Source organism: Anolis sagrei, chromosome 5 (genome assembly GCF_037176765.1).
Source record: "Anolis sagrei isolate rAnoSag1 chromosome 5, rAnoSag1.mat, whole genome shotgun sequence".
NCBI lineage: Eukaryota > Metazoa > Chordata > Lepidosauria > Squamata > Dactyloidae > Anolis > Anolis sagrei.
Window position 1 is genome coordinate 101,248,414 of NC_090025.1, and position 25,401 is coordinate 101,273,814.

General features: G+C 39.8%; 1 long non-coding RNA gene across 1 annotated transcript in view; it reads left to right on the top strand.

Moving 5' to 3' along the window:
* LOC137097084 (uncharacterized) overlaps positions 1-25,077 on the top strand; it is a 70,556-nt gene extending 45,479 nt beyond the window's left edge. The window contains exon 3 of the long non-coding RNA XR_010909962.1: positions 24,547-25,077. This is a non-coding gene — a long non-coding RNA (uncharacterized lncRNA). The remainder of the gene's footprint in view (positions 1-24,546) is intronic.
* Positions 25,078-25,401: the final 324 nt, after the last annotated feature.

Here is a 25,401-nt window from a genome sequence, read left to right on the forward strand (position 1 = left end):
AAAGGAACAGTGACACAGTTTTAATTTGATAAGAAAAGAAACTGGTCTCATTATGGGATAGACTAGAAAAGCCTTCTTGCTAGCTTTCAAAGTGACTTCAGAGGTGTTGAGTAATATATGTATGGTACACTTTGAGATATGAGCTATGACTGTCATGCTCCTATGTATGAGATTTCCTGTCCTCTTTAAATGTACTATATATATATATATACACAGAGAAGCCATTGAAATCCACAAGCATGTGGACAATTTCAACAGAAAGGAGACCATGAAAATGAACAAAATCTGGCTACCAGTATTAAAAAACTCTAAAATTGCAACAGCAAAACAGCAGAGAGGAAACAACCAGGCACATCTTAACACCTCTCAACAGAACATTTTCCCAGGCTCAGCCAGGCCTTCAAATGGTAATGAAGGTGGTCAGCTGAAACATTCACACCTAGCTTCAGCAGAGAGCTCTTTGCCCTACTCCAGTCATTCCACAGATATATAAACCCATTTTCCTATTTCCAACAGACCTCACTACCTCTGAGGATGCTTGCCATAGATGCAGGCGAAACGTCAGGAGAAATGCCTCTAGAACATGGCCCTATAGCCCGAAAAAACCTACAAGAACCTATATATATATATTCATGTATAAATCTCAAAATGTTTAAAAAATCAACAATCCAAAACTAAGCTGACTTTTCACTTTAAGTACTGTACCTTCTCTGAGTAGAGGGGCAAAAGGCAAGAATGCAGTCCATCTTGGAATAATCTATATAAATAAAAATGTAACTCAAAAACCACTGGATGAATTGACACCAAATTTAGACACAAGACACCTAACAACCCAATGTATGTCCTTCACTAAAAAAAATGACTTTGTCATTTGGGAGTTGTAGTTGCTGGGATTTATAGTTCACCTACAATCAAAGAGCATTCTGAACTCCACCAATGAAGGAACTGAACCTATCTTGGCACACAGAACTCCCATGACGAACAGAAAACACTAGAAGGGTTTGGTGGGCAGTGTCCTTTGGTTTAGGAGCTGTAGTTCACCTACATCCAGAGAGCACTGTGGACTCAAACAATGATGGATCTGGACCAAACTCTACATGAATACTCAATATGCCCAAATGTGAACACTGGTGGAGTTTGGGGAAAATAGAATCTTGACATTTGGGAGTTGTAGTTGCTGGGATTTGTAGTTCACCTACAATCACAGAGCATTCTGAACCCCACCAACGATAGAATTGGGCCAAACCTCCCACACAGAACCCCCATGACCACCAGAGTTTTAGGATACAGTACTTTAGGTATTATCAAAAAGGCAACTGTCTCCTTCTCTGTGTTTAGTTGTCTTTTTAAATGCCTCGACAGGAAAATTACCCTCAAGTTGGGTCAAAATCCATAATTTTGGCCTGAAAATGTAATCACCAAGCTCTGCATTATCTCGTCCTACACTACATCCTCCCATCCCACAAATACTCCTAGACCTGCATTTGAGATATGTGGCACACCCCCATTGCAAATGAAGTCCAAATATGTTGCTATGTGCTTTGAATTACTCACATCTAAATTAGGTAGGTGGGATGGAGTAGAAAAGGGCTTCATTGTGCCCACTGTGGATTTTCTCCCACATAAACAGGTGTGCGGATGCATATATCTGTGGGCTCAGGAAGGGATAGATTGCACTAATTGGTTTTTCTGCTTTTTTAAAAGTACAGTTGAGCTGAACTATTGAACTACTGTAAATGTTCCCCCATTTTTAATTCAGGAGGTGGGAGTACTTTTTAGGACTGAGTGTCACAAACCCTTATTACTCTAATCCCGCATCTTCCCCCCCCCCCCAAAATGATGCTGCATTGTGATGTTTTGCTCTAGGACCATAATGGAAATTGAAGATGTTATCCAGCAACAGTTGAAGCTGCTGCTTAAATTCCTGCTTGAAAATGTAGTTGAAAAATTCCTCTTGTTCACCGAATGTGTGTAGATCAGCAAAATGGGAAAGGAGTTTAGTTCAGCCCCATTTTAAAATTTCCCTACTTTCCAAAAGATGACCGAAACAATTTCTATTCAGTCAGCCTGATATCAATACCAGGAAATATTTGGAGGCGATCGTTAAGGACGCAGTCTATAATCACTTAGAAAAGAATGCTATGATTACTAAAAGTCAGCATAGATTTCTCAAAAACAAGTCACACTAAGCTTTTTTTAAATAGTGTTACAAGTGTGGTAGATGCATATCTTGCATTCAGCAAGACCTTTGACAAGGTCTCCCATGATCTTCTTGCAAACAAACTAGTAAAACTGTGGGCTAGATAATACTACTGTTAGGTGGATTTGTATTGGTTAAGCAACGGATTCTCACCATTGGTTCCTCTTCATCTTGGAAATAAGTCACTAGTTGAGTGCCTCAGGGTTCTGTCCTGGACCCATTGCTGTTCAACATCTTTACTAATGACTTGTATGAAGGTTTAGAAGGCATACTTACCAAGCTTGCAGATGACACCAAATTGGGAGGGATAGTTACATGATCCAGTAGCTAAGAAAGCCAAATGGGATTTTAGGCTGTATCAAAAGAAGTATAGTGTCTATACGAGGAGGGAAAATAATTGTGCCCATCTATTCTGCTTTGGTCAGACCTCACCTGGAATTCTGTGTGCATTTCTGGGCACAGATTTATACAATCTGGAACAATCCAGAAGAGGGTAACTAAAATGATCGAAGGTCTGGAGACCATCCCCTATGAGAAGCAACTGAAAGACCTGGGTATGTTTAGCCTGCAGAAGAGAATCTTGAGAGAAGACATGATCGCCATGTATAAATATCTGAAAGGATATCATAAGGAAGAGGGAGCAGGCTTGTTTTCTGCTGCCCTGGAGACTAGGACTTGAAGTCATGAGTTCAAATGGCAATAAAGGAGATTACACCTGAACATTAGGAAGAACTTCCTGACCGTAAGAGCTGTTGAACAGTGGAAGTCTCCGCCTCGTAGTCTGATGAAAGCTTCTTCCATGGAGGCTTTTAAACAGAGGTTGGATGGCCATCTGTTGGGAGTGCTTTTATTGTGCTTTTCCTGCATAGCAAAGGGTTGGACTTGATGGCCCATATGGTCTCTATGATTCTATGAAAGGAAAGGTCTAAGGCAGTGTTTCTCAACTTGCCTAATACTGTGACCCTTTAATACAGTTCCTCATGTTGTGGTGACCCCCACGCATAAAATTATTTTTGTTGCTACTTCATAACTGTGATTTTGCTACTGTTATGAATCGTCATGTAAATATCTGATATGCAGGATGTATTTTCATTCACTGGTCCAAATTTGACACAAATACCCAATATACCCAAATCTGAATACTGGTGGGGTTGGGAGGGGGCGATTTTGTCATTTGGGAGTTGTAGTTGCAGGGATTTATAGTTCACCTACAATCAAAGAGCATTCTGAACTCCACCAACGATGGAATTGAACCAAACCTGGCACTCAGAACCCCCATGACCAACAGAAAATACTGGAAGGGTTTGGTGGGCGTTGACCTTGAGTTTTGGCCTTCTAGTTCACCTACATCCAGGGAGCACTGTGGGCTCAAACAATGATGAGTCAGGACCAAACTTGGCACAAATACTCAATATGCCCAAATGTGAACACTGGTGGAGTTTGGTGAAAACAAACCTTGACATTTGGGAGTTGTATTTGCTGGGATTTATAGTTTACCTACAATCAAAGAGCATTCTGAACCCCACCAATGATAGAATTGGGCCAAACTTCCCACAGAGAACCTGAGCAACAGAAAATACTGTAATGGTCTTTGATGACCCCTCAAATACCCAAACCCCAGGTTGAAAAACACTGGTCTAAGGTTTAATTTTTGGGGTTTTGTCAGGATCAGAATACAACTGTGTGAAATATTAAGTCAAATGATTACAAAACATGTTTGAGAACATTACATATGTTGCATCTTTTCACTCAGCTCTGGTTATAGAACTGGAAAGGAGCAACTTAATTGTGCATGTATGTGCTATGTTCTCAAATGCCTTCATGTACAGTCTGTATTGGAAGGTTAACAAAGCACTCATATTTCCTCAAAATAAACATTATCTGACCTCTGGACTCTGAGAGACTATGAAAGACCTTGGCAGGACATCAGACAGTCTCTTAATATAACTTTACAGCTATTTGTGGAAGTCCAGCTCAGTATCACTAAGGGGAGGAGGCTGACTGGGCAGGGGAGAGTGGGGGCAGGGAGGGGGGGCAGCTTAGATTTGCATCCTCCTTCCGGAAGCCATTTCAATCATACAGCATCTTGGTGGCCTTTTATAACTCAAGGAGTCATTTTCAGAGGGAATGTAGAGCCATAGGAAAGGCAGATCAAGTCAGAAGAAATAACGAGTAAGGTAAAGTGCTACTTTTTTTCCTTCTTATTGCATGTACTTTCCATTTGCCACAAGCTATATTGGCTTTGTTAATTACAATAACTAGCATAATTATACATGTTTATCACTTTTTCATTTATCACAAATAAAAATAAAACACTATTCTTGAGCACACAAAGTGTGAAGTTTCCTTTAAGTAAGTCAAAGTGGATTTACTCACAAGCAGCTATAAGGACACTTAGAAGATGCTCTTAATCACTGAAGTGGTAAAGTAGTGGACTTCCACAAAAATGCAATAACATGCACCATAGAGGCTGCAAATAATCCTGCTGAGTTTAATGGAACTTAGTCTCAGGTCAGTGGGTATAGGATTGCAGCCCTCAAAGTGAAAGTTCGCTTCCAGTGGAGCCATCTGTACTCTTAAATTAAGATGGTACATTTACCTATTCCTTTTAATTGTAATTCTAATGTACAATTTAAAAATCTTATTTGTTCAATAGGGAAGGTTAAACATCTGCTTATATTAGAGGGAATTTAATTATACTTTGCAATAACTGAATTACACTTAGATTCTAACATCCTTAGGATGCTACATATATTGCTTTGATTGTGTTTTTCCTGCATGGCAAGGGGTTGAACTGTAGGCCCTTGTAGTCTCTTCCAACTCTAAGATTCTATGAAATCCATTATAGTCAACTAATTGAATCAGAAGGAGCTTAAGACAATATTTGTGGAAGTTCCTTTGGTTTAGTGGGTTTACTTTAGTTCAAGCAAACAACTGAATTTAGGGCATAGATATTTTATTTTCTCAATGTTATTAGAATTTGAATTGTATTTGTAATTTGAAAAAAACAACAACAGCACATGGAGTATTCCTTTGATCTCAGTGAAACTTTTGAGTAAATATATTTTGAATTATAGATAGTTGTTTTCACTTTTGTTGACAGTTGCTTATGTGTTTCAGAATTCATCCATGTGATACTTCTATAAACTTTGCAATGCATAGGTAGAAGAGAAAAAATGGTAGAGACTGTGGTTTTACATGAATTTAAAATTGATAAATGTATTTTAATGGGGAAAATGCATTTTGGCCTAATCTAGCAAGTTGACCAGGCAATTGTTGAGGTCCACATAATTGTAAAGCATCCATACTAATTAGAACATCTATCTAGATCAGGGGTCCTCAAATTAAGGCGCGGGGGCCGGATATGGCCCTCCAAGGTCATTTACCTGGCTCTCACTCAGGGTCAACCTAACTCTTGAAACCACACAACAACAACAACAACAACAACAACAACAACTATCCTATCGCATCAGCCAAAAGCAGGCCCACACTTCCCATTGAAATACTAATAAGTTTATATTTGTTAAAATTAGAACCATAGAATCATAGAGTTGGAAGAGACCTCATGGGCCATCCAGTCCAACCCCCTGCCAAGAAGCAGGAAAATTGCATTCAAAGCACCCCCGACAGATGCCCATCCAGCCTCTGTTTAAAAGCTTCCAAAGAAGGAGCCTCCACCACACTCTGGGGCAGAGTGTTCCACTGCTGAACAGCTCTCACAGTCAGGAAGTTCTGCCTAATGTTCAGATGGAATCCCCTTTCTTGTAGTTTGAAGCCACTGTTCCACGTCCTAGTCTCCAGGGCAGCAGAAAACAAGCTTGCTCCCTCCTCCCTATGACTTCTTCTCATGTATTTATACATGGCTATCATGTCTCCTCTCAGCCTTCTCTTCTTCAGGCGAAACATGCCCAGCTCTTTAAGCCGCTCCTCATAGGGCTTGTTCTCCAGGTCCTTGATCATTTTAGTCACCTTCTTCTGGACACATTCCAGCTTGTCAATATCTCTCTTCAATTGTGGTGCCCAGAATTGGACACAATTGGACAATTAAAAATAATTAAAATGAAGAACAATTGTTCTTCATTTTAAATATTGCATTGTTTTAAAGTGTTTTTTGCACTACCAATAAGATAAGTGCAGTGTGCATAGGAATTAATTCATGTTTTTTTTAAAATTACAATCCGGCCCTCCAACAGTTTGAGGGACTGTGACCCGGCCCTCTGTTTAAAAAGTTTGAGGACCCCTGCTCTAGAATAGAGCACACTTTTTCTTCTTCTCATCACAGAGCCTCAGGTAACAAGGTCTGAAATGTGGAAGCCATTATAGTACTTCCCCCTATTGCAGAAACTGTCTATTTTTTCATACAATAATGTTGTAAATCTGTTTATGTTTAAGAAACAAGGAAATTACAACTAGTAGTGAAGACTTTACAGAAATGAACATGCAAAGTCCTCAGGGCCACTTGTCCCAAGGTTTTACCAGTTGTAACCCCTTGTCTAGGGCAATAAAATTAATCTTTGTCCAATGCGAATAAATGACTTGAATTAGTCCTTGTGGGGAAACAATTGGCACAGTAGCAAAATTTAAATGCCTTTAAGTTTTATTACTTTTGATGGGAGAAAGGTCAGTATACATTTTGTTCTTTTTTTGTAATCTGTATTGCTAAAAAAGAACAATACTTTTGGCTCCCTCGCTTTCTCAAAAAATTGCATTGCAATTTTATTAATCTATCATTAATCTATTAATAAAATTAATAAGTTCACATTTTAAAGAAGAAAGCCATTAGAGTAAGTATTTGTACTTTTATATGTGGGATTTTCTTTTGTTTACAGTTGTACGTACTTTTTTTGTCATTGCAAGCGTGTTACTAAAGTTATAGAAGTAACATGACATTTTTAATGATTATTTAATCCCACAATAAAGAACTGTGTTGCCGTTGGGAGTAGCTCATGCAGAAGGATTCTATGCAGCACTGACTTCTGGATGTAGTCCAGAGTGTGTATATTATACATGATATATGATTGCAAATGCTGTATTAATGTAACCAGAGCCAGTATTATAGAACAATGGTCTTAGGAATGTTTGCCTTCAGGGAACACATTACATGTTAACTTATGTCTTAAATAATTGTTAAGTGGTGGCTGTATTATATTAGTTATGTAAGACAAGCTGATTAGGATCAAGCTGATTAGGATCAGAAAGATTGTTAGTGGTTCCAATGCAATTCTAGGTGGCATCAATAGTTTAGTGTCTAGATTGAGGAACTCATAGAATCATAGAATTGAAGAAACCACATGGGCCATCCAATCCAACCTGCTACTATACCGGAAAAGCACAATCAAAGCACCCTGATAGATTACCATCCAGCCTCTGTTTAAAAGCCTCCAAAGAAGGAGCCTTCACCACACTCCAAACCAGAGAGTTCCACCGTTGAACAGCTCTTATAGTCAGGAAGTTCTTCTTAATGTTGAGATGGAATCTCCTTTTCTGAATTTTGAAGCAATTCCTCCATTGAGTCCTGGTTTCCAGGGCAGCAGAAAACAAGCCTGCTCCCTCTTCCTTATGACATCCTTTCAAATTTTAGGCCTCCTCTCAGCCTTCTCTTCTGCAGGCTAAACATGCCCTGCTCTTTAAGCCATTCCTCATAGAGCTGGTCTCCAGATCTTTGATCAATTTAGTTGTCCTCCTCTGGGCACATTCCACTTTGTGAACATTCCTCTTGAATTGTGGTGCCCATAACTGGACACAGTATTCCAGGAAGCAGTAGTGCCATCGTATTCTGCTTTGCTCAGTTTTCACCTAGAATGCTCATCAAATCATCTGGGCATCCCCTGGGCAACGTCCTTGCAAATGGCCAATTATCTCAAACCAGAAGCAGCTTCTCAAGTCGCTCCTGACACGACAAAAAAACAAACAAAAAACCTAGAATGCTGTGTTCAGTTCTGGGCATCACAATTTAAGAAGGATATTGACAAGCTGGAACATACTCAGAAAAGTAATATGTTTGACAGGAAGTTGGACTGGAGTACATTGTGGTCTTTTCCAACTCTATGAGCTCTTCCACACAGGCAATGGAATCCAGTTCCAAGCCGGATTGATGTCAAGGTTTCTAAAAATGTACACCCACAATGCACATCCAGCCAGAAAGACCATGTTTTAAAAATTCACCAGAAACTCTGATTCAAGCCATTAAATCCTCTGCAGCCGATCAGCATATATCCTACGAAGAGCTGGAACCTGAGGTCAGAATCAAGAAATAGTTGAGATCTAGGCTGATAGTAGTCAGGAGCTATAATGGGGTCTAGGCTGGGGTCCTCTCAGACATATGCCCTGCTTCTTTTTCTCACTTTACACACATAGGCCCCTTTTCTCAAAGGCGTTACATCTCCATTCACTCTCCTTAACAAGATTCTGTTGACTAGTGGATGCTCAGAACCCATATTTTCATAGGAAGATCAGGAATAACTTGTTTGTAAATAATTTCATGTAACTTTCATTATGAAATTAACAAAAATTATTCCCATGTATACTGGTGGCACAGAAGCAGAGATGGGTTTTGATCCCCAAGGACTCATGTTACTGATAGAAATACCAAGTTTAGAGATCACTGTTTTTATCCCAGTAGTACTGAGATGGTTGAGAATTAGGGAGAAGTCCTTGTTGTGTTATGTAGTGAGTTTGGAGCTGACATGAGGAATTATTTAAAACAGAAACTTGCCTTTTCATATGCTTTGCTTCTGATAGTACCGCATTTGCACTTGATATTGCCACAGTTCCAGCACAAGAATCACCAAGCAAGGTCTCTCTCTTTGCTGCTTCTGGTACTTTCTTGGCTGAACATCTGGGTATTCGTATTTAGAAGTGTTGCAGAATACAAAGCAATTCTTGAGCATGGAGACATATATTAAAGAAACAGCTTGTCTCAGTCAGCATACCCCATGTGAAAGGTCATAGGCATCAGACTGCCATCATTCTATTCCTCTTATCCTTGTGGTACCTTACAACTTCATCACATAGGCTTTCTAATCTGTCATAGGATGCTTCAATTACAGTTCCTGTACAGAGCCCATCAGATGACATACAGCTACTTCCGTCCATGAACTGTACTAGAAGCATCCTACCACAGAGCCCTGATAGAATTGGGAAAGTGCAGGGAGAAGCTGGGCGGCAATGCTTCCCCCTGTGGGATGGGGAAGGGGTGTGGGCATGCGAACACTGCCTTCAGGATTTGCCCAGATGCCCAACTAATGCCCCTGCGGTTCCCCGGCTGCTGGACCTCAATGTGATGAGGTCCCTAGCTAGTTCCTCAGTTCAAGATCATTTGGTTGACAGGCACATGTTGTCACTCATCCACCTGAAGATGTTAAATGTCCAAATCTCTTGATTTTTGTGAGTAGAATTATACTGCAAAATTAATGAATAAAATAAATATTTTAATAACATGGACAGAGATCTGAAATGTTGTGATGTATCCAGATAATTCCATATAAACAGTTGTGGATCATGTACAATGAACTCTTGTGGAATTATTTTACTATTAGGCAAAATTAGAAATTGGGAATGTGTCACTTTTCATGTGTTGTTAGACTGCAACTTCCATCTAGAAACGATAGCCAATGGTGAAAGATTATGGTAATGGCAATCCAGTGTTTGATGGCATTGGTAATTGGCCAGATAGGGGCCAACCCCTACTTGCATCGCAAGCTGTTAGGAGACCCGGTGGCGCAATGGGTTAAACCGTTGTGCCGCAGGACTGGTGATGGAAAGGTCGGCGGTTCAAATCCTGAGAGCGGAGTGAGCTCCCATCTGTCATCTCCAGCTTCCCATGAGGGGACATGAGAGAAGCCTCCCACAGGATGGTAAAACATCTGGGCATTCCCTGGGCAACATCCTTGCAGATGGCTAATTCTCTCACACCAGAAGTGGCTTGCAGTTTCTCATGTCACTCCTAACACACACACACACACACACAAACAAACAAACCACAAGCTGTTCAGTCTAGAGGGCTACACATTCTCCACCTCCCATTTAGCATTAGTCCCCGTCCCGTCCCCCACCCCCCCCCCCCAGTTCTTCAACTGGTTTCATAGTTTTCTTTCAATTGTAATTCTATAATTTTAAAATTGCATCTCAGTTGAAGGGTTAATTCTGCTAGAAAATATGCATCAGAAATGGTGACACCAAGTCCAAGAGCAGCATTCAAGAAGCTCTGGGGATGGTGGTGGAGGAGATCCTTTCAGAAAATTCAAATGTTGTCCAAGTGAGGGAAGTAAAAGAGAACACAAACTTTCAGAAAAGAAATGCAGGTGTACAATAGGAGACCTTTTTAAAGTACTAGAAATGATTAGATGAAAACAGAATTAAATAAATGCTGTAAGACATTCAAGAGTTTACGAGAGCAGGAATTTTTTTTACATCTTGACTTCATTGCAAAGAATATAAGACAGACATCCATTTTTGAATTGATACTTTTAGGAAGAGAATCTTGAGGAAATGAAATCAATAATTGTGACAAAGATCTAGTGTCAGCTGATTATCCTAAGTGAAATAAATACATTAGCTCGGTGGGGTTTACATGAGTGCTGATATCATTTTATCAACTGTTTCTAATGGCTTACCATTTTTGTGACTAGCAGTTGAATTTAGGCCTAAATCTAGAACATCTATAGATAAATAAAAATAACTAGGTCACCACAGCTTTCTTTAAAAATGCATATGAAATTCCTGCTCTCATAAGAGATATTATAGAATATATTCTGCTCTCTCAGTAATATATGCATATTATAGTAAGATAGACATGTCTGGAAACACTGATTTTTGAAAGGGATCTATGAGAATAAAATGGTCATAATTAAAGATAAAATTATCAAGTACATAGATCAATTCTTCTTGAAGAAGATTCAGCATAGATTATTCAAAGTTAGGTCCCACATTACTAACCATGGAGACTCCAACTGTCTGCAACCATTTCAATAAGGCATTGTAGTAAGTAATGTGTACTTGGGTTTTCAAATGGCTTTTTACCAAATCCCCCATCAAAGACTTTTGAACAGTCTTACCAGTCATGTTGTAATAGGAGAGATAACTGGTTAAAGTACAGAACAGAACTAGAAATATATGGATAGTTCTCATAACGGAAAAGTGTATTCAAGAGGCCAGAGTTGCCGAGAGCACTACATTATATACAAAGCATTTCAAAAGGACCTCTCCACATTTGGAAATGAACATTAAAATGTCAATTAGGATTCAGTGCACAAAAGTTTAAACTGGTGGAAATTGGAGCAAAAAGTATAACTGATATGCAGCTGGAGTCTGATCTAGCAGTACCCTTCTTAATGTACTTATTTGCATCCAGCTCTTCAAAGTTTCATGATTTTTAAAGTATCCCTTATATAGAGAAAAAAAGCATTTTATGGAAACATAAAGACAGGTTTAAAACAGATAACTTAGAGTTAATTTATTATATAGTGTATTTGAAAGCAGTTTTCATCTTGTCAATAATGTATCCGTGTCATTAGAAAATAGATGTGGCTGTGTTTCCTAAGCATGGAAAATAAAACCTTCAGAAATAATAATCTTTTCTCTATCTTAATTAAAATTTATTATTAAATATATTGGGTCACTTCCTCCAGTAATGTATGTAGACTCATCTGGCCTGTTGGAATTGTGCCTATTTATATCAACAGTTAAATTTGGTACAGTGGCTAGAGATTACAAGCAAAATCATCTGTCATAGATCATTGTTAAATACTTTCAATGTCGGATATTATATGCTAAAGATATTATCAATTAAATTTTTAATTAGTAAAAAGGGAAAGTTTAGACCTCTATATTTTAGTCTGTCAAGTCAGTAGATTATGGTAATTGACTAAACCAGGGGTCCTCAAACTAAGGCCCAGGGGCCGGATATGGCCCTCCAAGGTCATTTACCCGGCCCTCGCTCAGAGTCAATCCAAGTCTGAAACAACTTGAAAGCACACAACAACAACAACAACAACAACAACAACAATCCTATCTCATCAGCCAAAAGCAGGCCCACACTTCTCATTGAAATACTAATAAGTTTATATTTGTTAAAATTGTTTTTCATTTTAATTATTGTATTGTTTTTAGGTGTTTTTTGCACTACAAATAAGATATGTGCAGTGTGCATAGGAATTCATTCATGCTTTTTTCAAATTATAATCCGGCCCTCCAACAGTTTGAGGGACTGTGACCTGGCCCTCTGTTTAAAAAGTTTGAGGACCCCTGGACTAAACTATTGATTATTTAGCAGATAACAATGGTAATGGACAAGGTGATTTTCATCTACAGTGTTCCCTCCACATTTGTGATTTTAACTTTTGCAGATTTAATTATTCAATGATTGGGTTAAAAATGCTCTTTCTAGAAATCTCTAAGTCCTTTTGTGTGACTCTATAGATAACTTCCTCCAGACATGGTGGAGGGTTTATAGCAGCAGTGTACAATCCATTGCCCTTCAGATGCTTTGGAGTTCAGCTCCCAAAATTTCTCACAATTGGACAAGTTTCTGGGAGCTGGAGACCCAAACACCTGTAGGACCACAGGTCTAGGTCTTCCAGTGCAATTCTATGGCCAACTTCCAGTAAAAGTTGACCATAGAATTGTGTGAAAAAAATAGAAATTCCTAGAGATGTTTTCTCTCAGGTAAAAAATAACAGTTTCTTTAATTGCATTTTTCCCATTTTCATGCAGTCATGTGCCCCTGGCCTCAGCAAATGTGGGAGGCCAACCTTATTTTCATCCCAGTAAAGCATTTTTTTTCTTAATTTATTTCTAGTGTTTTCTGAAATAAGGCATTTTAAATTAAATATTGAAGATAACTTTCCCTTCCACAGTTCTGTCTTAGTGGTTTATTATGGATAGAATTCTGTACATACATCCCTGGGAGAAAGCTTCGTTGAACGCAGGGTGAACCTACCCCTGTAGAATTAATACAGTTCGGCTGGCATGGAATCACGAGAGTTGTAGTTCTTCCATTCAGTATCAAACTTTGTACAATTGGAAAACTACTATAATAGTAATAAATTTCAATTGTTACCTGTGTTTCCTCACGGCTTGAGGCATAGTTAAAATACGTAAGTATAACAAATGATCATAAAATAAAAAATATTAAAAACAGAAAACAAAGATGAAAACACCGATATTGATCCTGTAGGTTACTTGTACCCAAACCATGTAGAGCTTTTAAGGTCATAACCACCACTTGCATTTTGCCCAGAAATTACAACCAATGAAGTGATTTCAGTATAGATGTAATATGCTCACTCGTAGATGTGTCCATAACCAATCAGGCTGACATGTTTTTTCAACCAACTGGAGTTTCCCAACTCCACTTGTAAAGCGTATCGCAGAAGTCCAACCTTATGTTTACTAGTGCATGCACTACCATCTTCAGATCTTCTTATTCTAGGAATGGGTGCAGCTGATGTATCAGCCAAAGCTGGTAGTAAGCACTCCTAACTAATATTTAGAGAGATGGATTCTGGAGCTGCGAACACTCTCTTTCAGGAGGAGTGTAACCCTGACTGGCTGACACACCTCCAACCCTAGATTATGACCCTTAATAGTAAGCAACTTTGCCGTAACTGGATTCAATTTCAATTTGTTTTTCTTCATATCTGACCATTACCTTCTCCATACATTCATTCAGAGGAGACACAATATCCAAGCTGTTTTTGAAGGCATGGGGAAATTTGGATGTCATCAACACACTGATAGCACCTATAGCCAATAGTCCAGAGGACAGGAGCAGAATTCAAAACGATCTTGACAGATTAGAGAGATGGGCCAAAACTAACAAAATGAAGTTCAACAGTGACAAATGCAAGATACTCCACTTTGGCAGAAAAAATGAAATGCAAAGATACAGAATGGGTGACGCCTGGCTCGAGAGCAGTACGTGTGAAAAAGATCTTGGAGTCCTCGTGGACAACAAGTTAAACATGAGCCAACAATGTGATGTGGCGGCAAAAAAAGCCAATGGGATTTTGGCCTGCATCAATAGGAGCATAGTGTCTAGATCTAAGGAAGTAATGCTACCCCTCTATTCTGCTTTGGTTAGACCACATCTGGAATATTGTGTCCAATTCTGGGCACCACAATTCAAGAGAGATATTGACAAGCTGGAATGTGTCCAGAGGAGGGCGACTAAAATGATCAAGGGGCTGGAGAACAAGCCCTATGAGGAGCGGCTTAGGGAACTGGGCATGTTTAGCCTGAAGAAGAGAAGGCTGAGAGGAGATATGATAGCCATGTATAAATATGTGAGAGGAAGCCACAGGGAGGAGGGAGCAAGCTTGTTTTCTGCTTCCTTGGAGACTAGGACGCGGAACAATGGCTTCAAACTACAAGAGAGGAGATTCGATCTGAACATTAGGAAGAACTTCCTGACTGTGAGCCGTTCAGCAGTGGAACTCTCTGCCCCGGAGTGTGGTGGAGGCTCTTTCTTTGGAAGCTTTTAAGCAGAGGCTGGATGGCCATTTGTCAGGGGTGATTTGAATGCAATATTCCTGCTTCTTGGCAGGGGGTTGGACTGGATGGCCCATGAGGTCTCTTCCAACTCTTTGATTCTATGATTCTATGAATCTCCTCATTTGGGTCTGAAAGGGGCTCCTCCTCCCCTCCTCTTCCTCCAGTGGCGTGGGGTGAAGAGGAATCATGGGGAGGCACTTGGAGGCAGAGATGTACACAGTGGGAGAAGGCGGGCCATCTCTTTCTTTCTTTCCTTCTCTCCCCTTTTCCCCTCTTTTTCTTTCTCGCCCTTTCTCCCCTTTCCTTTCTTGTTCTATCCCTTTCTTTTCTCTTTCTTTCTCTCTTTCTCCCCCTCATTCTTTCTCCCTCTTTGTTCTTCCCCTTCTCCTCTCCTTTTTATATCCCTTTCTTTTCTCCCCCCCCTTTTCCCCCTTCTCTAGCTTTCCTTTCTTCTTTCTCTTGCCTCCTTCTTTCCCTTCCTTTCTCCTCTTTTCTATCCCTTTCCTTTCTTTCCGTCTTCCTCCCCCCTTCTTTCTTTTCCCTTCTTTCTACCCATCTCTCCTTCCCTTCTCGTCTCTTCTCTCTATCCCTCCCTTTTCTATTGATAATTCTCTTACTCTTTATTTTTTCTTTCCTCCTCTATCTCCCTCCTTTCTCACCTCCCCTTCTTTCTATCCATCCCTTTTTCTCTTTCTTTTTGTCACTCTCCATTTCTCCCTCTCCTTTTCTCTTTCTCTTTTTCTGTCCATCCCTTGTTTTTTTCCTTCTCTCTCCCTCCCTTCTTCTTTTCTATCTTTCTCCTTCTTTCTTTCTTCCTTTCTTCCTCTCCTTCCCTTCCCTTTCTTTTTCTCTCTCTCCTTCCCCTCTCCTTCTCTCTTGCTTTTTTTCTTTCTGTCTCTCACCTTTTTTTTCTCTTGGTCCTTTCTCTCCCTTTCTTCCTCCTCTCTCATTCTTTCCCTTTCTTTTTATCTTTCCTTATTTCTTCCTCTTTTTCTCTTTCTCTTGTGACCCTCTCTCTTTCTTTCCTTCTTTCTCTCTCCCTCTCTTATGCTGACTGTCCTTCCCTTTCCCTCTCTTTTCTCTTTCCCCCCATTCTCTCCCCCTCTCCCCTCTCTTTCTCTCAGCCTCAAAGGAAGACAGTGGTGACAATACAATCTGGCCAAGAAAACCCTGATGGTTTTGGCCTAAGATTTCCAAAAGCCAGGTTTGGTTTGAAGTCACATCAGAGCACCCTCCCCTAAAGAAGAGACCTTCTCATCCACATCCCTGTTCAAGTGTTTGCAAATTTATCCCTCCTCTTAAGTATAATAATAATAATAATAATAATAATAATAACAACAATAATAATAATAACACTTTATTTATACCCCACTACCATCTCCCCAAGGGACTTGGTGTGGCTTACATGAGGCTGAGCCCAAAATACAACAATACAAGCAATAACAATAACAATACAAGCAATTTAAAACAACAAAACAGTAAAACAATAACATAAACATTATCAAATAAGACAACACACTTTAAAATCTATGGGTAGGCCAAATGTAATTAAAATTAAAAAAATAATGCTGGACATGGGCGAAAAGAGTGATGGGGCGGTTTGTGGAAACATACAAGCAGACTTAAAACATATATAAATTTATTTATTTATTTATTTACCACATTTATATGCCGCCCTTCTCACCCCAAAGGGGACTCAGAGCAGCTTACAAGTAAAAAGTAAATACAATATATTATTATCATAGCACAATATTAATATTATATATTACATTGTACTATAATGTTATACTGTATTATTATTAGTAATATTACATTTAATATAAAATATATAATTATAATATATTAGTAGTCGTATATTGTATTACATTATAATATTATCAATATTATATGTATATACAATATATTATATTATATTATATTATATTATATTATATTATATGCACAGTGCAGGAGACAAGATGGAACTGCCTTCCTGGCCCCTCTCTTCACTCTGATCTCAGAGCAGCGGTTGGTGCTGGAAGGGGGGGGGTCCCAACTGATGACACTGGAGGCATGATTTTTGTCATTAATCACTATGCTTTAATTATATTCAATTTGTAACAATGAAAATACATTCTGCATATCAGATATTTACACTACAATTCATAACAGTAGCAAAATTAAGTTATGAAGTAGCAATGAAAATAATTTTATGATTGAGAGTCACCACAACATGAGAAACTGTATTTAAGGGTCACGACATTAGGAAGGTTGCGAATCACTAGTCTAGAACGTAATGAGACCATATACATAACAACAGTTTTGTTTTTTGTTTTGGAAAGTCACTGGAAAGAAGTTTAAATCACTTTCTCCTACTACATCTGTTGCTAATCATGCACACCCTTCCCAAAACCGATTCCCCCCACAACCCTGTGGTTCATACAAGAGAACCTGAATTGGGTCATAATGTGAGTATACACTGCCTCCTCCCTTGTGCTTAGCCTTGGCCAACAGTTTTCTGTTGCATGCTTTGACTTTCTGCTCTAGGGAGTGAATAGGAGCTACCTTGATGTTAAGAATCTTGTTAATTTTATGGTGTATTTTCACATGGAGATCGGCTTTTATTTCACTTATCTGCCTTTCTTCTCAGCTCTGTCCTCAGTAAGGTTTACTGAGCAAAGACAGAGGAGGTATTATGGAAAGAAATCTAATCAATGCAATGCTGAAGGACAGTCCTTCAGAGTCCTCCCTCATGGCCTTGTGCCAGATTGGAGGTCATTGTGAGGTTATTCTGTCTGACTTTCACAAAAAATAACCATCCAACTTGGAGTGGGGGTGGGGGGAGAATGCTTGCAGTTGTATTCATGTGTAACAGAAGCCTTGTTAAACTAAGTTCCTAATATATATATACACCTGTCATACCACCAACCCCCCCTTCCCCAGCACAAAAGGCGTGTTTCCTATTTTAAACACTTTGCATGTCTGTCTACATTCCCTTCCGTCTACAGTTGGTCTGGTGTGGTATGGCCAACCCACCCATATGCCATACCTCTGGGGAATGTCCAAGAGCTAAATAAAGTTGCGGCAAACAGATGTCCACAGATCTTGCCAAGCAATAATTTCTATGTCAGCCAGTTTGAAAGCTTCATTGACTAATCCAGACTTTGTGATGCAGAAGAGAGACCACATAAACATGCAGCCTTATTAAGTGTGTATTTCTCTTGGAAGCCAGCCCCTTTATCAGGTGGCCATGCGGGAAATCGCCTTGACAGAAACTGATGTATAGCAGATTTAGAGGCCCAAACTGCTAATAGAATAACTTACGCAGAAAGATTATCTTTTTCCAACTTGCAATCAGTTCTCATTCTTCTTACTGTTTTAAACACTTGTCAAAGGTTGCACTTCCTTAGGCTGTTATCTTGTGGCTTTGACTAATGTGGGTTACCCAGTGGTAAAATGTATGACTCTTAAGAAAAGATTAATCTCTTGTTTCATACAGTACTAATTGTACATGGTTACAGAAACAGGCTGTGGTTCAACAGATGTATTTCCACTACCACCATCATTCTCCTCTTGCCAAAACAGTCTGTCACAACAGGATCCATCATGCCAGATGTCTCAAAAAGCTTATATGTTGGGACCTGTCAAGTGCTGATTCCCCCATGTCAGCTCCAAAACCAGGGAGGTTACTGAATCACTGCATTTTAAAATTTTAAAAATACAGAAAACACAGCATAGTGGAGACAAAAGTCATGATGACATTGGGCCATTTAAAATTATTTAGCATATTTATGAGGAAATGGCCATGAATTAATAGCATTTAAGATAAGTATTAGAGCTGTAGAAGGGAGAAGTTTGCATACTTGGGGGCACATGGCCATTCTGTCCCAAGGTGTTGTTTCCACCGGGGCCCAGGCATTAGGAGAACTGTGTGAAGACAACAGCCCTCTCTCCTTTTCTTTGGCCCTAGTACCCAAGAGGTGCATGGTCCAATTTAGGGGTGAGGTGAGGGATGAGACATTGCAAGATATGGCAGCACTCTAACTTGGACCACAGGCTGGTGGTGCCTGAGTACCTTATACGGGGGAAGGTTACATTTTCAAACTTAATTTCATCCCTTCCCTAATATTTATAAATATAGCTTTGTTTATTTCAATTGTTGAATTATTATTTCAGCATATCATTTATTTAATTTTTTAAAATTAAAATGTATCACAGTGCCCTTTTCGGTAAAGGTAAAAGTTTCCCCTGACATTAAGTCTAGTTGTGTCCAACTCTGGGTACACAATCTCAATTTCTAAGCCAAAGAGCCGGCATTATCTGTAGACACCTCCAAGGTCATGTGGCCAGCATGACTGCATGGAGCGCTGTTACCTTACCGCAGAAGCGGTGCCTATTGAGCTACTCACATTTGCATGTTTTTGAACTGCTTGGTTGGCAGAAGCTGGGCCTAACAGTGCAAATTCACCCCGCTCCCTGGATTCAAACCGGCAACTTTTTGGTCAGCAACTTCAGCAGCTCAGCAGTTTAACCCGCTGCTCCACCAGGGGTCCAGACAATGCCCTTTTACAGCACATTAAAATTTCACTCACTTCCATGTCTATAAGTTTATCTACTCCAGGAATGGTACTCGAATCATTCAAATCTGAAAATGATATCTATTACTTGTCATAAAAATAGAAAGAGAAAATTGTTTGTCTCTAATCAGACTTCTCATCACTTCATCACTTATTTGAAGTCACTGTTCTTCCTCTTTAAAGTGGAGGGTGTGGTCAGCTGCCTTTGCATCAGCTTCCACCTCCGCAATCTTACTCTGTAGTTCAAGACGCGCAGCCTCCTTAATGTGCAAGGCTGTAATGTCAGGGTAATGTCAACTGGATAAATCCAAAGCCTGGTTTTTATACTGGTAGACCCCTGCACCAATCATTAATTTAGGTTTGTTAGTTCCAAATGGAACAATCCTGTCAATACTTCATACTATTTCAGCAGTTCCTGTACAATTTTAGAGGTGGGAGCAGACATTGAGTAGGCCCTCTCTTGTGTTCTCACCAATCAGGTCTGTGATTGTGGTGAGCAAATAAAAAACATCCCTCTGAAAATATTAGAGCACTGGCAAGTTCATACTGGGAGTTACAATCTTTCTGATATATTATGGACCACTACTGACTGGGAAGGTGACTTTAGAGAATGACATGCATTCATCTACGTATAATTTATCACCTACTGAGCAAATATGTCCAAACACTTTCCCAAGAACCTATTGAGACAGCTTAGAGATAGAGGTTGTTTTGCAAGGTAGCAGTTCTGTCAACAGTCCAGTATATTTCAGCAGCAAAACAGTAGGAGCAGGTGTGAGTTATGTTGACAAGTACACACAGTTCTTACTCCATATTCCCATTTTAAAGCTGTCATTTAGGTGGTCAGACCATCAGAGGAAACGAAAGACGATACTCACTCCTGATATCATTTGAAGACAAGACATGCATGGCTGCATTCAGTTGGAAAGTGCCAATGGATCTCTGAACTCAAAGCAGTGATTTTAAATAAGTTTGATATGTTTTAGTGGTTGTTTTTAATGTATGTTTATTTTGTTGAATGTATATTCATGTGGCATTGAATTGTTGGCTGTATATGTGAGTCACTCCTACAGGGTGAGAAGGGCTAGGTATAAATATGGTAAATAAATAAATAAATAAACTTCCACCTCTCAGAGGTAGTTGCCCTATGTGTACTTGCACACTTGCTTTTATCTCTGCATAAAAGGCCGCTATACTGAGAGTCTCTGATCTTGCCAGAGAGCCCCGTCAAGCTATGGTAACCTGATTCAGCCTTTGAATGTGTGAAGAGATTTTGAGAATGTTTCAGAGCTGGTAGAGATAGCTGATACTCCAGAATACGGGATCAGAATTCAAAACAACCTTAACAGATTAGAGACATGGGCCAAAACTAACAAAATGAATTTCAACAAGGAGAAATGTAGGATACTACACTTAGGCAGGAAAATGAAATACAGAATGGATGACACCGTGCTCAGTGACAGAACATATTGGAGTCTTAGTAGACAACAAGTAGAACATGAGCCAACAATTTGATGCAGCAGCTTAAAAAGCCAATGGGATTTTGGATTGCATCGAAAGGAGTATCATGTCCCTAGATCAGGCATCCTCAATCTGCGGCCCTCTAGGTGTTTGGGCCTTCAACTCCCAGAATTCCTGACAATTGAACAAGCTTGTTGGGGCTTCTGGGAGTTGGAGGCCCAAACAGTTGGAGGGCTGCAGTTTGAGGATGCCTGATCTACATCAAGGGAAGTGTTCTGCTGTGGTCAGACTTCACCTGGAATCCTGTGTCCAATTCTGGTCGCCACAGTTCAAGAGAGCTGTTGACAAACTGGAACATGTCTAGAGGAGGGTGACTAAAAGGATCAAATACCATGCCCAATAGAGAGATAAGAGAAGGTTGAGAAGAGGCATAACTGTTTCAATATTGAGAGTATGTCATAAGGAGATCGGAGCAAGCTTGTTTTCTGCAGCTCTGGAGAGGACGACTTGTAGCAATGGGTTCAAATTACAGGCAAGGAGATTCCACCTGAACATTAGAAAGAACTTCCAACTATGAAAGCTGTTCAACAGTGGGACTTTCTGTCTCAGAGTGTGATGGAAGCTCCTTCACGGGCTTTTATACAGAGGCTGGATGGCCATCTTTTGGTGGTGCTTTGATTGTTCTTTTCCTGCATGGCAGGGGGTTGGACTGGATGGCCCATGAGATCTCTTCTATCTCTGTGATATAAAATTGGTAATTTGCAGAAAATTTCAGCTAGCCTTCATAATTTTGGCTTCTGTTGAAATTTGTTTTATCACTGGAAGATGAACTTAAAGTATTGATTTTGAATTTCCCTAATTCTAATGATATGCATCTATCTGAAAACTTTTGATAGTGTTATCCATGACTTCCCTCAGAATTCCTCGGCTATATACAGCACTCCAAAATGCACACTGCTTTTTTTTCATGGAACATTTCAGTGGAAATTCTAGGGAGAAATCTTTTGGATCATGCATTATCTCTACAAGGGTAGTTAGCCTTTTTAAGTAGATATGGTGGTATTTTTAAACACCTGGAATGACAATATAGTTTTTAGATTAATCTGGTGTACTAAGCAATTATATATTCATTTGAAACACTATAGTACCAAACACATTCATTCTCAAATATCATTTTAAGCTTAGAACAAACAAATGGACAAAAATAAAAATCCATAAGCTACTCAGCAGGAAAAGGGAAAAGCCTTCAGAATTGTGTCATGTAATTATGAAGAGGGTTTTTTAAAAAAAAAATCTGGTTGCTCATATCATCAGCCTATAAAATTACATAGGCAGAAATCTTAAAAGAACAACAGTGATTTCTAATAATCCTAAAGATAATCTTTTGGTATTTTTGATGCACTGTGTTAATAAAGAGCTACTAGCTGGAGGGCTTGGACTAAAAAATTAATTAGGGATTCTGACTTGAATATCACACTCTAGAGATGTACGACAAAAGGAGCTGCATATTGTGTGTTTGGATTGTACACTTGGTAGTAAGTGAAACTGTATTATGTATTGCTCCTAATTAGTGATGTAAAGGGAGCCCCCGGTGGTGCAGTGGGTTAAACCCCTGTGCCAGCAGGACTGAAGACCGGCAGGTCGCAGGTTCGAATCTGGGGAGAGCCGGATGAACTCCCTCTGTCAGCTCCCGCTCCCCAAGCGGGGACATGAGAGAAGCCTCCCACAAGAATGATAAAAACATCAAATCATCCGGGCATTCCCTGGGCAACGTCCTTGCAGACAGCCAATTCTCTCACACCAGAAGCAACTTGCAGTTTCTCAAATTGCTCCTGACATGACAACAAAAAATAAGTGATGTAAAGGATAAGAAATCTGGTTTTGTGCACATTTAGGTATCCACATCGGCACACATGAGGTCCAGCACATCTTGAAGGGTTAATTTTAAAACATTAAAAAGTAAACTTCCACCGGGTGTCCCCCATCCAGCTTGCTGATTTCTAAAATCTGCTACACATGAAGTTGTCAGGATGCCAGGGAGCATTTACTGGGACTGACAACTCCATTTTTGGCCTTGCTGTCAGGTACTGTGATTTTTTTGCCCCACTTATTCATCCCACATGTTGACGTTGTCTGGAAGCACCCTCAGTCTCTACAGGCCCAACATCTGCAAAGATCTAGACCTTATTGAAAGATCTGGATCTTTGAAGGTGTCTTTTTAATTCAGAGTAAACTGGGACATCCAGGTTTGCTCTGGATTAAACCGGATTAGTTTGAGGCGTCATTTGGACACCTCAGGCTACTCCAGTAAAAAAAGAAATTTGGGGGGGGGGGGGGAGTTGGCCCTATCTGGAAGGGCCCTTGGGTTCAAAAGGACCACTTTATATGTTGGGTGTTTCCACATTTTTAGTTGTGTGTGTAATGAAAAACAGCTGTAGAGGAGGGCCTTTGAAATATGTTTAGTAGGAGCAGGAAATGGTAGAAAAGGAGAAGGAATTCTAGTTGTTGTTTATATTTCATCATGGAATCAAAATAAAGACTGTCTTAGGAGAGCAGACTTGGGAAAAGAGACAAGCTAGAGAAGGTTTTCATGCCCAGCAATCAGAGGAGTGCAGATCTTTAGGACTTCTCCCAAGAAAAGCCCTGTACCTGTTGTGTACTCTTTATTATTAACGCTTGCAACCAGCAGTGTATATATATACATACATACATACATACATACATACATACATACATACATACATACACACACACAGAGAGAGACATAGCCTGCAGGTAATTTTGTACAATATTTTAATAATTTTATGCATGAAGTCGTTTGTATATCTTAACCATCAAAAAGCAATGGTGTCACTGTCTTGGCCACCTGTGTGATTTTGGAATGTTTCAAAGGTTGGAATTCTGGATAAGAAAGTTATTAGATTATGATGCCCCCGGTGGCGCAGTGGGTTAAAACGTTGAGCTTGTTGACCAAAAGGTTGCAGGTTCGATTCCGGGGAGCAGCATGAGCTTCCGCTGTCAGCCCTAGCTTCTGCCAACCTAGCAGTTCGAAAACATGTAAATGTGAGTAGATCAATAGGTACCGCTCCGGCAGGAAGGTAAGGGCGCTCTATGCAGTCATGCCAGCCACGTGACCTTGGAGGTGTCTATGGACAACGGCGGCTCTTCGTCTTAGAAATGGAGATGAACACCACACCCCAGAGTCAGACATGACTGGACTTAATGTCAGGGGACAGGCCCGTAGCCAGGATTTTGATTCGGGGGGGGGGGGTGTGCTGAGTTTGATTTGGGGAGCTGAGTTTGATTTGGGGGGGGGGGATGAGGATCTACTCTAGCAAACCTTTTGTATTGTTACCCCAATAACCCCATGCATATGGGATATATTGATCATGGTGATCAGATCATGATATGAATAAACATAATAGTTTATAATAATGTACCAGTAAGGCCTTCTCGCGGACCACCCTGAGAATTTCGGGGGGGGGGCTGAAACCCCTCAAGCCTCTCTCTCTCCCCCCCCCCCCCCCCCCCCCGCTACATGCCTGTCAGGGGACAACCTTTACCTAGATGATGATGATGATGACGATAATAATGATGATTTATACCCAACTTTTTCTGTCCACAAAGGAGACTAAATATATATATATATAAGAATAGATAAAATGAGGTGGCTACACACACAAATGGGAGCCTGTTTTCATGAAGTGTACAGAAAAATGGTTGATTTTTTTTCACCCAAAGGTATTGCTGAATTTGTAGTTCAGATATTGAATAGGAACTCATCTCAAACCAGTGTTATCTGTACTTAAGTCACATGTTCTCTTTATGGTATTGCAGAGACTCAGGCGATCAAGCATCAAGTGTCCACGGGAAGATGACAGAAGATAATAAAGAACCAGAAGAAGACATCTTGTGAGGAGAGGCTTGAATAGCTGAAAGAAGAAGTGATTAAGAGGTGATACAATAACTGTCTCACTGCATATAAAAGACTGTCATATAGATACTGAAGCACATTTGTCATCTTCAGTTGAAGGATAAGGCTAGAATTATTGAATGCATGTTGCAAGAAAAAAGACATTAGGGACGTATTGACGTAAAGACGTAAGCTGTTCCATAGTGGAAGTACCTACCTTGGAACATGATGGACTTTGTTAAGAGGCATTTAAGCAGAAGCTGGTTGGCCATCTTTTAGGTACAATATAGCATTTCCAGAACTGCCAGACAGTTAGGCAAGATTTGTATGGGGGGGGGGGCTTATGATTACACAACTGAATGTAATTTATAAAGTATCATTTGTACATTGGGTTCAATGTTTAAAGGATAAATGCCCTGCCAAAACTTGTGGAGAAATTTTGCCACTCATCTATATCTGCTCAGAAACCTAGAGAAACAGATGAAACGTTAGAATTCTCTTTACCATACCACAAATTATTAATTTGCTGTATGCCAGTAATTCTTACCATTCAAAAATTGTTTTTTCCTGATTTCTTGTTAGTATCTCAAACCATTTACCATTGTGTCCTTTGGAGAGAGTCACTTGATTTTATAAAAAAATAAAATTGCAGTGGTTCCACCTGAAATTTCAGGATGAACTGTCACCAGTACAATAATGTCATATTGTTGAAACTGGAGACAACTACGTATTTTAAAAATTCAACTTTGTCTCTGCCCCACTTAGTAATGAATTGTCTT